The sequence below is a fragment of the Tasmannia lanceolata genome, unplaced genomic scaffold (assembly GCF_043159265.1).
Source record: "Tasmannia lanceolata isolate RefF3 unplaced genomic scaffold, GAP_Taslan_0.1 ptg000037l, whole genome shotgun sequence".
Classification (NCBI taxonomy): Eukaryota; Viridiplantae; Streptophyta; class Magnoliopsida; order Canellales; family Winteraceae; genus Tasmannia; species Tasmannia lanceolata.
This window is the reverse complement of record NW_027518714.1, coordinates 9689406-9702909: the sequence shown is the minus strand read 5'-3', so window position 1 is coordinate 9702909 and position 13504 is coordinate 9689406. Positions and strand designations below refer to the sequence as shown.

Below are 13504 nucleotides of genomic sequence, written 5' to 3'. Positions count from 1 at the left end.
GCCCTTAATCATATTATGAAAGCAAAATTGTAGAAGGAAAAATATTTTTCTTGCAATCCAAACATGGCTTGATGGATTAGGGCCTATGACTATCCAATCAAGGTATTCTCAATGGCATTTGGCCAAACTTATAGTTATGATCTCACACCAGGGCACAAATGGCGCTAATGAGTGTGCTTTAAGCAGAGCATAAAACCCCGTTTCTTTTAGCATTTTCCTACAAAAATTTGGGTTCAGAGGGGTGGAAATCCCCTAAATCCGGATTTACCCGGCCCAAAACCCAAAAAAAAAAAAAAAAAAAAATTTGACTCAAAATCAAACAAATAAAACCAAATTTTGTTGAATTTACACTGTAACCATATAATACAGTGCTCAAACGTAAAAACTGACTCCAAAAATGGGTTCATGAGGGTTCCAAACTCCTAGAACCAATATTAGCCAGACCCAAAACCCTAAAAAAATGGCAAAATTTGCCGAAAAATGGTCCCTGGGCCGGTTTGGGTTGGGTCTGGTGGGCCCAGACGGGTTTTGTGGGCCTGATCGGTCAACTGGGCCTTTCTTAAAATCACGGATCCTTGATGGATCCTTAACGGGCATGCGCGGCCCATCGGCCCATCACTGTTCATCATCTTCTCTAACAGCAGAATAAATTCCAGAAAAATCCCAAAAAAACAACAAATTTCGATTTCATTTTCTGGGTTCGTTTGACATCGGATTTAGGCACCGTTTGTTGCATTGGACTCGTCTCTCGACGAACTCCACATCCATGCCAGAAAATCACCGGTCAGAGCAACCGGTTTCCCGAGGCACGCCGTTTTCCGGCGATGTCAAAAAAAATCCCAAAAACTTTTTACAAACTCTATTTCAATCGGATTTTCTCTCCGTTTTCTCACTAGAACCGTGGCTCTGATACCACATGTTAGTGTTCGATACAATATGAACATCGCCAACAGATCTTGGCGATTCAACATTGAGAAAATCACAGAACAGTATGGATTGAATTGAAATAAAAAAAATCATACCGGAAGCCATGAATCGGGTTTTTCTTTCTCTCTGAGTTTCTCTTCGCTACACAATCGTCGGTGATGGGGACCGGTTTCTTTCTCTTCAAGCGTGGATTCCCAAAAATTGAAACAAATTTGTTGTGTGCAAATAGGACCCAAGAGTTCCTTTTTATAAGCGTTTGTGGGAAGAGATGTGACTCCTCATTGCGCCGATCCCTCTCCCCAAACGTCTCTTTTTTCAAACGTTTATACCTTTTCACACCATATGATCTTGACCGTCAATTTTGCAACAGTCATATCCACCGTTAGGATTATTTCCTAACAGATTGTATTTGTGATGTTCTACAATAGGACCCACCAAATCTAGGCGGTTGGCAACCAGCTTCGGTGATCTGTTCGGAATACCACTCACCGGTGCCCCAATATAAGGCCCAACCCTGGTCGATCTAAGGGTGTCAATTTTGGCTCGGGCTCGGAAGCTCGCTCGAGCTCGGCTCGAATCCTTAACAAGCCGAGCCGAGCCAGCTCACCAGGCTCGTTAAGCTTAACGAGCCGAGCCCAATTTAGGCCAGGCTCGGCTCGTTAAGGCTCGTTAAGAATTTAATATATTTAAATAAATATATTATATATTAATATATACACTAAAAGGGTTGTCCAGGGAGTGAAAGGGGGAGGCAAAATATGTCACTTCATTTTAGGAACCCCATTTGTTACTTGGACCACCCCCATAGTGTAAAAAAAGTAATGAAATTACACTATATAGGGCTGTCCAGGGAAGATGAGGGGTGTGAACTTAATATAACCCAAGCTCGGCTTGCGAGCCTGGCCGAGCCGAGCCGAGCTTTTGAGCTTAACGAGCCGAGCCTGGCCAAGCTAGGCTTGGCTCGGCTCGTTTACACCCCTAGGTCGATCACATAATTCATGGTTCGCACGGTCTCCTCTATAGGTGTGGCCCTATCAGGACAATGGCAATAAATGAGGTCTACGTAATCCATATCGAGGCGCTAGAGAGAGGCCTTTGTGCCCTCAACAATGTGTTTGCGGGAAGTACCCATATCGAAAATCTGGTTGGAGAGGATGAGATTGGACCAGTTCTAGCCCAGTTGGTGGATGGCTTGACCCATCATCTCCTCAGCTCGGCCGTTCCCGGCATTGTAAAAAAAATTTACGCCGTGGTCACGGTAGCATTGGAGGAGGGATTTCGTCCCCTCCACATCCATTTCTTAATTACCAAGCTCTCCCATGCTCGGTACGAAAGCTGGCTCACTTTCAATCCAGATCGCCCTAGCTTTTTGTACTCCATCATCTTCTTCTACAATCGTATGTACTCCAATTATAGAATCTACACACTGTTTTCTGTTGTTCTCAAATCAGGTAAAAAATGCGAGCAAATTTCGGCAAAAAATCAGCTAGCTGTTAACAAGAATTTCGCCCATCTCTACCCCGCCTCTCCATCTGGTAAATCTCGCCAGAAAATTTCGGCCAAAAAATCAACGAGCCCATTAACAAAAATTTCGCCCATCTCTCTCACACTGTCACACTCACATAAATCTCTCCAAGACGTACGTTTGCGAGGACAAATTCGCCCATCTGCTAGCCATTTACATTTTTTTTTTTGGACCAATTACTAATGGGGGACAAACATTAGGCAAAATTATCAACAGGACCCATGCTTTTCAAAAGTTATCAACGGGGAACAAAAGAGGTCTTGTCATATACAACACGTTTTGACTTTGGAAGGGAGTTTTCAAGTCTCTAGGATTGGGGTTATCAGGTATCAAAATGGGGTTACCAATTTCAGAATGGGCTTATCAAGTCCCTGAAAATTGGCCGAGGGAACTAGAGTTTTGGAAGAGGGTTTTCAACTATTTGGGATTGGGGTTATCTAGTATCAAAATGGGCTTATCAAGTGCTTGAAAAATTGGCAGAGGGTACTAAAGTTTTGGAAGAGGGTTTTCAAGTTTCTAGGATTGGAGTTATCTAGTATAAAAAATGGGGTCACCAATTTCCGAATGGGGTGATCAAGTCCCTAAAAATTGGCAAAGCGTACTAGAGTTTTGGAAGGGGGTTTTCAAGTCTCTGGGATTGGGGTTATCTAGCATAAAAATGGGGTTACCAATTTCTAAATGGGCTTATCAAGTCCTTGAAAATTGGCCGAGGGTACTGGAGTTTTGGAGGGGGGTTTTCAAGTCTTTAGGATTGGGGTTATCAGGTATCAAAATGGGGTTACCAATTTCAGAATGGGATTATCAAGTTCCTGAAAATTGGCCGAGGGTACTAGAGTTTTGGAAGGGGGTTTTCAAGTATTTGGGATTGGGGTTATCTAGTATCAAAATGGGGTTACCAATTTACGAATGGGCTTATCAAGTCCCTTAAAATTGCCCAAGGGTACTGGAGTTTTGGAAGGGGGTTTTCAAGTCTCTGGGGTTGGGGTTATCCAGTATCAAAATGGGGTTACCAAATTCCGAATGGGCTTATCAAGTCCCTTATGAACACGTTTTTACTTCCTGTTTTTTTTCACTCGTTCATTTTCACGTTTTTTTCTTTCTACCGTACGACTCATCTTCCTCATCCTCCATTGAAAGGGAGAAGGAGAAATGCAAAACCCTAAAACAAATGAAAAACAAAACCTAGATATTGAAAGATAGATGGGAATGAACTCACGTTTCAAAATTTTGAGTTTTCCCACCTCCAATGGTTGCTAAATGATAAAGAAGATGACTGGTAATGTAGAAACAAACAAAGTTGAAAATGAAAAAGTGAAAAAAAAAGAGGGAAAGAAGAGAGAAGAGGGAAAAGTGGAAAAGCAAAATGTGTTGCTTAAGAAAAGGGCATTTTCGTCCAGCTTTTAATGACAAGACATATTTTGTCCCCCGTTGATAATTTCTGAAAAGCATGGGTCCTGTTGATAATTTCACCTAATTTTTGTCCCCCATTGGTAATTGATCCTTCTTTTTTTTTTTTTTTACAGGTGATGATATTTTCACTCCCCTGACATTACATGCACACTCCCCTTTTAACCTGATTTGACTCGAACGTGCATGTAATGCAGAGGGAGTGAAAATATCATCACCCACCATAGTGTGTGAGCACATTTTCCTCATGATCATTCCTTGTGGGTGCAACTCGCGTAGGGTTGGGTCGGGTTGAGGCCAACCGGAACCTAACCAGAGCAACATTTACTCAACCCGAACCCGACCCTACCCAAGATTTTAAGCTTAAAAAATGAAAAAAAAAAATATTAAAAATGTTTGATTGAACTCGGGTCGGGTTGCCCGACTTTTTTTCAGGTTGAACCCAACAAGTTCAGGTTTAGCCCGCCCAAGTTGCACCCTGGGATAGTTCGATCATTGGATGGGAGCCAAATTTTACATGGAAATGACTTTCCAACCCTTGATTAGCTGTCACATTTTTATATAGGGCAGTGATAAATCGACTCCCAAATACCTTAAATAAACTCCCTATATGTGTCTTTCTCTCTCCTCTGGGTTAGAGAGAGAAAGAGGACAGAGATAGGCACATGGGCGGCCGATTTAAGATACATGGGAGTCGATTTATAACTCCCCTTTTATATAAAATATTCTTAAAATTGAAATTTGTCACTCACTATTTTCTAGGAAAATTTCCAACCAGTGCCTTTTCCTTCCATTTAGTGTTCTTTTCTACAATTTTTTTCCATAGATTGAAACGGCTCCTTACGGTCATCCAAGGTTTGTGACCTTTCGGATTTAAGCCGTGGCACCTCCAGAATGAGGCGTACGAGTTGAATGATCTAGATCATGCATACATCACGTTGGTGGGTCCAATCAACGGTTCTTATGTGTTTAGATCTGTCTGCGTATGCAATCAAAATGACAAATCAACGCCCTAATATCTCTCTCTCTCTCTACGCAATGCTCTGTATGGGGGTCGATTTATCACTGCCCTCTTTTTTTTTGAAAAAAAGGTGTGGATATCAAATTTGATGGTGGGGATAAATTAGGGACATAAGGAAGAAGGTGTGGGGATCAAAGAATTAAATTGGGGATTTCATAAAAGACATGGTAATGGGGTGCTTGCAGAAAAAATGAAGAGAGTATAAAGTCAAGAGTTAAAAGCCACGAAACAAGAACTGACTTTGGTGAGCGAAAGATAAAGAAAGGTAGTTTTCACATGTAGGATGTGACTTGTCACATAAGAGTCTTGTCATTACCACACTTTGATGCTGCCTTATTGGAAATAGGGAAAATTACATTTGCACCCCCTCTAGTCTATGACACATCCACTCCTACCCTTATAGTTTAAAACATAACAACTACACCCCATGTGGTTTCAATTTGTGTAAGGTAGATCCCTCAGTTGACAGTTCGTCCACAGATTGAAGGGTTAGAATGATCCGATGGAGCTGATTTTTTAGGCACACCCTATTTATGTCAGGGCTCACCAGATGAACGCTTTGGATCATCCAAACAATGTGGGCCCACTGTGTTTTTGGTAGTGTTTGGATTCGGGCCGGGCCCACATTGTTTGGATGATTCAAAGTGTTCATTTGATGAGCCCTTCAATCTGTGGACGAACCGTCAACTGAGGGGCCTGCATTATACAAATTGAAACCACATGGGGTGTAGTTGTCACGTTTTAAACTATAGGGGCAGGCGTGGATGTGTTAGAAACTAGAGGGGGTGTAAATGTAATTTTCCCTTGGAAATACCTTCGGAATGGAAACGGTGCAAGACATAAAGCTCCTTTTAAGAAACTTATTCCTTTTCTCAAATAGGCATGGGATGTTAAATGGTGTTTGGCAAGATTAGCCAATATGGTGACCCGACCCGAGGGCTTACAGCAATGGGATGGACTGTTGTAAACTTTTGGATGCTTTTACAAGAGAATCAATGGTGTGCTTATATATAGAGCACTTATATTATGATGAACATAGAATGAAATCAACCAAGATAATTATATAAGGAAATAATCCTAATCCAATTCCTCATCTAACTAACTAACTAACTTACTTACTTACTTAATTGACTACCAAGATGATCCAAAGATGATCCAACGATGAATAACTAAATGTAAACTTTTGCAGTTGTTTCCATTTTTCGTCCATCTTCACCTGATTTTTCTTGAATCCTTCGACTTCCTGTATTAACAACTTGAGTTTCTCGCTCTGTTCATTTTTCTCCTCTTCTAAGAGCTCGATCTTTCTGTTCAGATCCGAATCCTCTTTATCCTTCCAGAGATCTCCATCGTTCTTTGAGATTTCCGTCTCCTGCGACTTTATCAGTTGTTGAGTCAGAGAAGCCTTCTCCTATTCAAGAATTCTAAATTTTCCAGGCTAACTAAATTTTTTTAACCTTTGGTGACCCATTTATTACTTATAGATTTTTCAAAAACAAGAAACCCAAGGCTGCACTTTTGTCTTTCATTTCCAAGGGCCCATAATAATGGGTGATCTATATCATTCATTTGTTGGGCCCCTGCCCTATACGTAGCTAGGTTGTGCCCATAATTTTTCTATGTAGAATGGTCCAACCCCTCCGATCTGAGTGTAGATTTGGTGGGCTCATCATAAATAGTTTGAAAATCTGACCAATAAAAAAAAATTAACTCTCGCTTGGGTTCCTGATAGAATGAGATTTTGAGTCCGGGAAAGCTTGGAATGAAGAGATTTTAGGAAAAGAAAATTAAAGATTTTAGAGAGAGATTGGAATGGAGGGAGAGATTTTAGGGAGACGTTGAAACAGAGGGATAGGTTTTAGGAAGAGAACCGAAAGAGAAACATGAAGGACGTTTTCAGCTCTGTGCCACGTAGGATTTGGGCGAAGGAGACGGTGAAAAAAAAGCTCTTGGCTCTAGAGTCATCAAGTAGCCTACTAGCCGTAACTAGTTGGCAAGGAAACCAGTGGGTTCGTGGTCGACTGGACCCTTGATTCTAATCAAAGGGTAACCCATCTTCGGTTCTCGAGTCATTCCAAAATGGTCATCCAAGAGCTCTGGGAATTTGACACCATTGCGACAGAGTAGCTCTGGGGAAAAGTACACCAAAGAGCTCCAAGCATGGCCCACCTACAGTGGATGACCTCGTGCTCCCGGTTCTTGGCGAAGGTCTCTGGGTCGGCAGAGAGACCAGCAGTATCCCAACCATAGTCTGTCAAAGTTAGTGCATCTTACTAATTAAGTCCAGCAGAATAATCAGATTAGTCTTCCGTTTGTCATTTCCTACCTTTTAGCTTAGTTTGTTTTAGTTTGAATAAGTCATGTTATTTCCTGTTATGTTTTTGTGAGGTGTCACTCAGAGAGAAATATGTGAGATTGTGGTTAGGTTGTTAGCTTAATTTCAGCAATGTGCAGAGTTGACTTTAGGAGTAACTTTCGTTGGATCAGTTGTAATTCTCTCTTATATATGTATTCAGCTTTCTAGCTAGTGCTTAATAAAAAAAAAAAAGAAGAAAATAAAAATAAAGGAGTTCTTCTTTCAGTATTTGTATATGTGCCTGTTCCGGTGTGAGTTAAGTAACTACTTTGTATTTGTTCAATTGTGAGTGTGACAGAGATTCATATTCTGCAGATTATATCCCTCCTTTTATTCATTTTTTTATCATGGTATCAGAGCTGTGTTGAAGCACTAGCTTTGCTTGGTGTCTAGGGATATTGTTATTGCAGATCAGGTGTTTGTTGCTTGGTCACTTAGAGTCTTGGTTGTTGAGATGGACTTCAACGGTTGTGGAAGTAGTTCTACTCAGTATGGTGTTGAAAAACTAGTAGGCACGAATTACAATTATTGGCGATTGTGCATGGAAGCTTACCTTCAAGGTCAGGACTTATGGGATCTAGTTTCCGGTGTTGAATCGGTGACTCCAGATGACACTCCGGAAAATGCCGAACCACGACGGAAGTGGAATATCAAGTGCGGGAAAGCTCTCTTTGCACTAAGGACATCTATCAGCAAGGAGTATATTGATCACATTCGTGATGTTAATTCACCAAGAAAAGTCTGGGAAACTCTTGAGAAGCTGTTCACCAAAAAGAACACAGCCAGGCTACAATTGCTCGAGAATGAGCTTGCTATGCTAAATCAAGAAGGTATGTCAATTTCAGATTATTTCTTAAAAGTTAAGACTATTTGTTCTGAAATTTCAGAGCTGGATGTGGATGAACCGATTAGTGAAGCACGGTTGCGGAGGTATCTTATCCGTGGCCTAAGGAAGGAGTACGCGCCATTTGTAACCTCTGTGCAAGGGTGGGCTAGTCAACCTTCTGTTGAAGAATTAGAGAATTTGCTTTCCAACCAAGAAGCCTTGGCTAAGCAAATGTCTCTAAAACCAGTTTCTGAAGCCAATGATGTTCTCTTTTCAGAGGAGAAGTTTAATAAAGTGAAGCACTTCTCAAAGGCAGCAGTTGTTAGCAAAAGTGAAGCACGAAACTCATCTCAAGAGAAGGATAATGACAGTAAATGGAGGCATGTGAGGTGCTACAGATGTGGATATCTAGGCCATATCAAAAGAAACTGTAGGGCGAAGCTTGTAGATGAGAACGTGAACATGGCGTCCGAGCATGAAGCTTCTAATCAACCAAATTGGGAGCAGTGCTTCTCAACTGTAGCGGGTGAAAATCATACTGAAGTGAGTGTTGCATCATGTCAAAATGAAGCATCTATGGTCTCTATCAATTACGAGAATGAGTGGATCATCGACTCTGGTTGTTCACATCATGTGACTGGAAATGGGTCGCTATTTTCAGAGCTGTATCAACATCATGGGGATCGAGCAATTGTCACGGCTGATAATTCTGTGCATCCTGTGGAGAAAGAAGGCAAGGTGAATATTAAGGTTGATGGTTTAAAGAATGATGATATTGTTTTGAACAATGTCTATCATGTGCCAGGATTGAAGAAGAATCTGGTTTCGGTCTCTCAAATAACAGACTCTGGAAAATATGTGTTATTTGGTCCCGAAGACGTGAAAATTCTAGATAATGTGAAGAACGTGGCTGCTGATGTTCTTCTTGTCGGAGAGAAGAGAGATTCCTTGTTTGTTATGTCTGCCGTTGAAGCCTATGTAGAGAAAACAAGCAGAAATGATAGTGCAGCAATTTGGCATGGAAGATTGGGCCATGTGGGTTATCAAATGCTGCAACAAATTTCCTTGAAGAAGTTGGTTGATGGGGTTCCAGTCATAAAGGAAGTTCGGAAAGGTGTGGTTTGCCAAGGCTGCCAATACGGCAAATCTCATGTTCTTCCTTTCAAGAGATCATCGAATCACAGAAAGGAGCCATTTGAATTGGTTCATGCAGATCTGATGGGACCAACCAAGACACCAAGTTATAGTGGTTTTCGGTACATGATGATCGTCGTGGATGATTTTTCGAGACACTCGTGGGTGTACTTCTTGAAGGAGAAAAGTGAGGCCTTTTCGAAGTTTCAAGAGTTTGAAAACACTGTTAAAAGGGAATTTGGCTTGAAGATCAGATGCTTGAGGACAGATAATGGAGGAGAATTCATGTCAGATGAATTTTTTCAATATTGTGACGCTGAAAGAATAAACCGACAGATGACTTGTCCAAAAACTCCACAGCAAAATGGAGTTGTGGAAAGAAAATTAGCACACCTTTCAGAAGTGAGCTTATGCTGGTTACATGAGAAGAATCTCCATCGAGAGTTGTGGGCTGAAGCAATGCGATGTGCATGTCATGTTATCAACCGTCTTCCTCCATGGTTAGGTACTAAATCACCTTTTGAATTATTACACAATGTAAAGCCTGATGTAAGCTATTTTCGTGTATTTGGTTCTATATGTTATGTTCATGTTCCAAAAAGTGATAGAACTAAATTAGATCCCAAAGCGAAGAAATGCTTGTTTATAGGCTATGATTCAAACAGAAAAGGATGGAGGTGCATGGATCCAGAAACAAAGAAGTGTATCACATCGCGAAATGTCGTGTTTGATGAGGTGTCTTTGTACTACAACCCACCAAATGTGGTCACTAAAGTTGTTAGTAGTGATCTGAAGCTATCTAAAATAATTGATGATTCAACAAATGGAGAGCTGTCGTCTGAGAATGATGAATGCTCCACTCTCCAAGATGATTTCACAGCAAGGGGGAGTTTTGAATCCACTGAATGCGGGCTGAACTCTACAAATCCTGACATAAATAATGAAGTAAGGAGTGTTGCGAGAAGATCAGCTAGAGAGAAGAGGCAGCCTGGTTATTTAAAAGACTACAAGGTTCAGCTGAATCAAACTTCGGTTAGTTCGTGCTTCTTTTTAGGAGCAGTTGATAGCACCGAGCCATCATGCTATGATGAAGCAGAAGGCATTCCAGCGTGGGAGGGAGCTATGCAAGAGGAAATTACTGCTCTTCACAAAAATGACACTTGGGAGCTTGTTCCGAAACCAAAAGATGTAGAGCCAGTAACTTGTAAATGGATTTACAAGTTGAAAAAAAAAGTAGATGGTACAATTGACAGATTTAAGGCTCGTTTGGTAGCTCGTGGTTTTTCGCAGCAATATGGGTTGGATTATGAGGAGACCTTCAGCCCCGTTGCAAAAATGGTAACCGTAAGAACCATAATTTCCATGACTTGGCAGCTCGATGTAAAGAATGCGTTCCTTTATGGTGAGTTAGATCGCGAAGTATTCATGATGCAGCCACAAGGATTTGTTTCTCAGCAGTCCCCTCATTATGTTTGTCGGCTCAAGAAGGCATTATATGGATTAAAGCAGGCTCCACGTGCTTGGTATGGTAAGATTGCTCAATATCTTATTTTTTGTGGCTTTAAAGTTTCTGATTCAGATTCTAGCATGTTTGTTAAGTTAGAATCAGGGATGCGTGTCGTGGTTTTGTTGTATGTGGATGACATGATCATCACCGGAGACGATAATGCTGGAATTTCACATTTACGGGATGATTTATCAATCCGTTTTGAGATGAAAAATCTAGGTGAAATCGGTTGCTTTCTTGGTTTGGAGGTTCAGAAAATAGAAGATGGATACTTTGTATCTCAGAAGGGTTATGCTGAAAGTTTACTGGAGCGTTTTGGCATGGGGGAGTCAAAACCAATGTCAACTCCGATGGAGCCAAATCAGAAATTGAAGAAGGATGTTGGGAAGTTATTGAAAGATGGCAGAAAATTCCGACAGCTTGTGGGTAGTTTGATCTACTTAACCATCACAAGACCGGATATCGCGTACTCAGTTGGAGTTGTTTCTCAATTTATGGACAAGCCTCAGATTCCTCATTTGGATGCAGCGAAGAGGATTTTGCGCTATGTGAAAGGGACTATGGAATATGGCCTGCACTATAACAAGAGTGACAACTTTCTTCTGAGCGGCTTTGTCGATGCAGATTGGGCAGGTGATGTGAACGATCGACGATCAACTACTGGATACTGTTTTGGTACAGGTTCAGCTGTGATTTCATGGTGTAGTAAAAAGCAACAGACTGTTGCTCTTTCCAGCACTGAGGCAGAGTATGTTGCAGCGACAATGGCTACCCAAGAGTGTGTTTGGCTGAAGCGGCTGATTGGTGACATTTATGCTGAAGTCGATTACACTGTTCCTGTTTGGTGTGACAATGAAAGTGCAATAAAGCTCGCAGAAAATCCAGTATTTCACGCTCGCACGAAACACATTGAAGTTCACCATCACTTTGTGAGAGAAAAAGTGCTTGAACAGGAAATTGCTTTAGAAAGTGTGCGAACCGGAGACCAAGTGGCAGATATTTTTACTAAGGCCCTATCAAAAGCAATGTTCGAGATGTTTAGGGATGCTCTTGGGGTCATTCACTGTAAGAATGCACTAAGGGGGAGTGTCAAAGTTAGTGCATCTTACTAATTAAGTCCAGCAGAATAATCAGATTAGTCTTCCGTTTGTCATTTCCTACCTTTTAGCTTAGTTTGTTTTAGTTTGAATAAGTCATGTTATTTCCTGTTATGTTTTTGTGAGGTGTCACTCAGAGAGAAATATGTGAGATTGTGGTTAGGTTGTTAGCTTAATTTCAGCAATGTGCAGAGTTGACTTTAGGAGTAACTTTCGTTGGATCAGTTGTAATTCTCTCTTATATATGTATTCAGCTTTCTAGCTAGTGCTTAATAAAAAAAAAAAAGAAGAAAATAAAAATAAAGGAGTTCTTCTTTCAGTATTTGTATATGTGCCTGTTCCGGTGTGAGTTAAGTAACTACTTTGTATTTGTTCAATTGTGAGTGTGACAGAGATTCATATTCTGCAGATTATATCCCTCCTTTTATTCATTTTTTTATCATAGTCACCGGGAAATTCACCAGCAGTATCCCAACCATAGTCACCGGGAAATTAACCGGTGAGGTAGGAAGGGGCCTCACCTGAGAAAGGTCCCAAATACTTGACTCGGTCAGGGCCATACGATGGACTGCCAGAGATGGACTTGGGCTTGGCTACAGTCTTACGCACGGTGACTCGGCCTTCGACGAGGAGTTGGGAGGAAGAGGGAGCAAGGTTGAGAGCCTTCCCAGCCAGAGTGGGAGAGGAGTGAGCCATGGAAGTCATTGGTGCTAGAAGTGATGGCTCGAGTTTTTTGTGATGGTGAGCTAGAGCAGTAGAGAGGGAGTGTTGGAGGGGCTGCTTAAATAAGTATGTGGTTCTTATCTATCGATATCTCTACTCGTCTTCTCATTGGCTGATACCAATTCCAGAGCTTATTTTAGTGCCTACATGACACTCCCTCTACCATGCATCCATTGCCAAGAGTCCAGATTTTTTGTACACCATATTCTTACCATCAAGCAATCAAAGATTGCCAGGTGTCATTTGGATCATATCACTAGAAATTACAAACAATGCCAAACAAAGAGGGAAGAAAAATATGTAAAGGACGACTGATGAGACTCCACATGCACAATATCAAGTGATGATCCTTCAACCTAAACCCCATAAAAGTGGGATGCATATGATTTTATTATCACTATGCTCAACATAGCCTGCCAGCAAGTTTATTCACAAAAAATTTTGTAATGCCAAAGAGGTGGCATTACCACTGTCTATAAAAGCATTTGCTCAACATAGCCTGCCATCAATTTTATTAACAAAACTTTTTGTAATGCCACAGAGGTTACATCACAAGAATATATATATTCGTATTAACCCAAATTTCCTTCGGCCTCACTTTAAATTCAAGTTCTTCAACAGCCTGCAAGTAGATGAACTTGGAATCAGAATTCAAGAGGAAGGAAAGCAACAAAACAAAATGACTGATCACCATAGATACGCTTAGTACCGCGGAATGAAAAGATAGTAGAGAATCCATAATGTGCTAGATAATGCAAAAGTTGAATTCTAAATACAGGAAAAAGATGAATTCAGGCTGTTGGGGACGCTACAGTTTCCTCAATAATTGTATATATACTGTTTAGATTCTACAGGGGGTCTTCTGTTTTTTTAGTAGTTGAAGTAATGTTCAGCACTAGTTTCTATTGTTTTTGGGTACCTAAGCCCTTTGCTAGGCTAAGTTCTGAAACCCAACCCAACCCAATAAACTAATACCAGCTT

The 13504-nt window shown here is 41.0% G+C and overlaps 1 pseudogene; it reads right to left on the bottom strand.

Moving 5' to 3' along the window:
- Window positions 1-1260: 1260 nt before the first annotated feature.
- LOC143860384 (putative voltage-gated potassium channel subunit beta pseudogene) lies at window positions 1261-4099 on the bottom strand (annotated as a pseudogene).
- Window positions 4100-13504: the final 9405 nt, after the last annotated feature.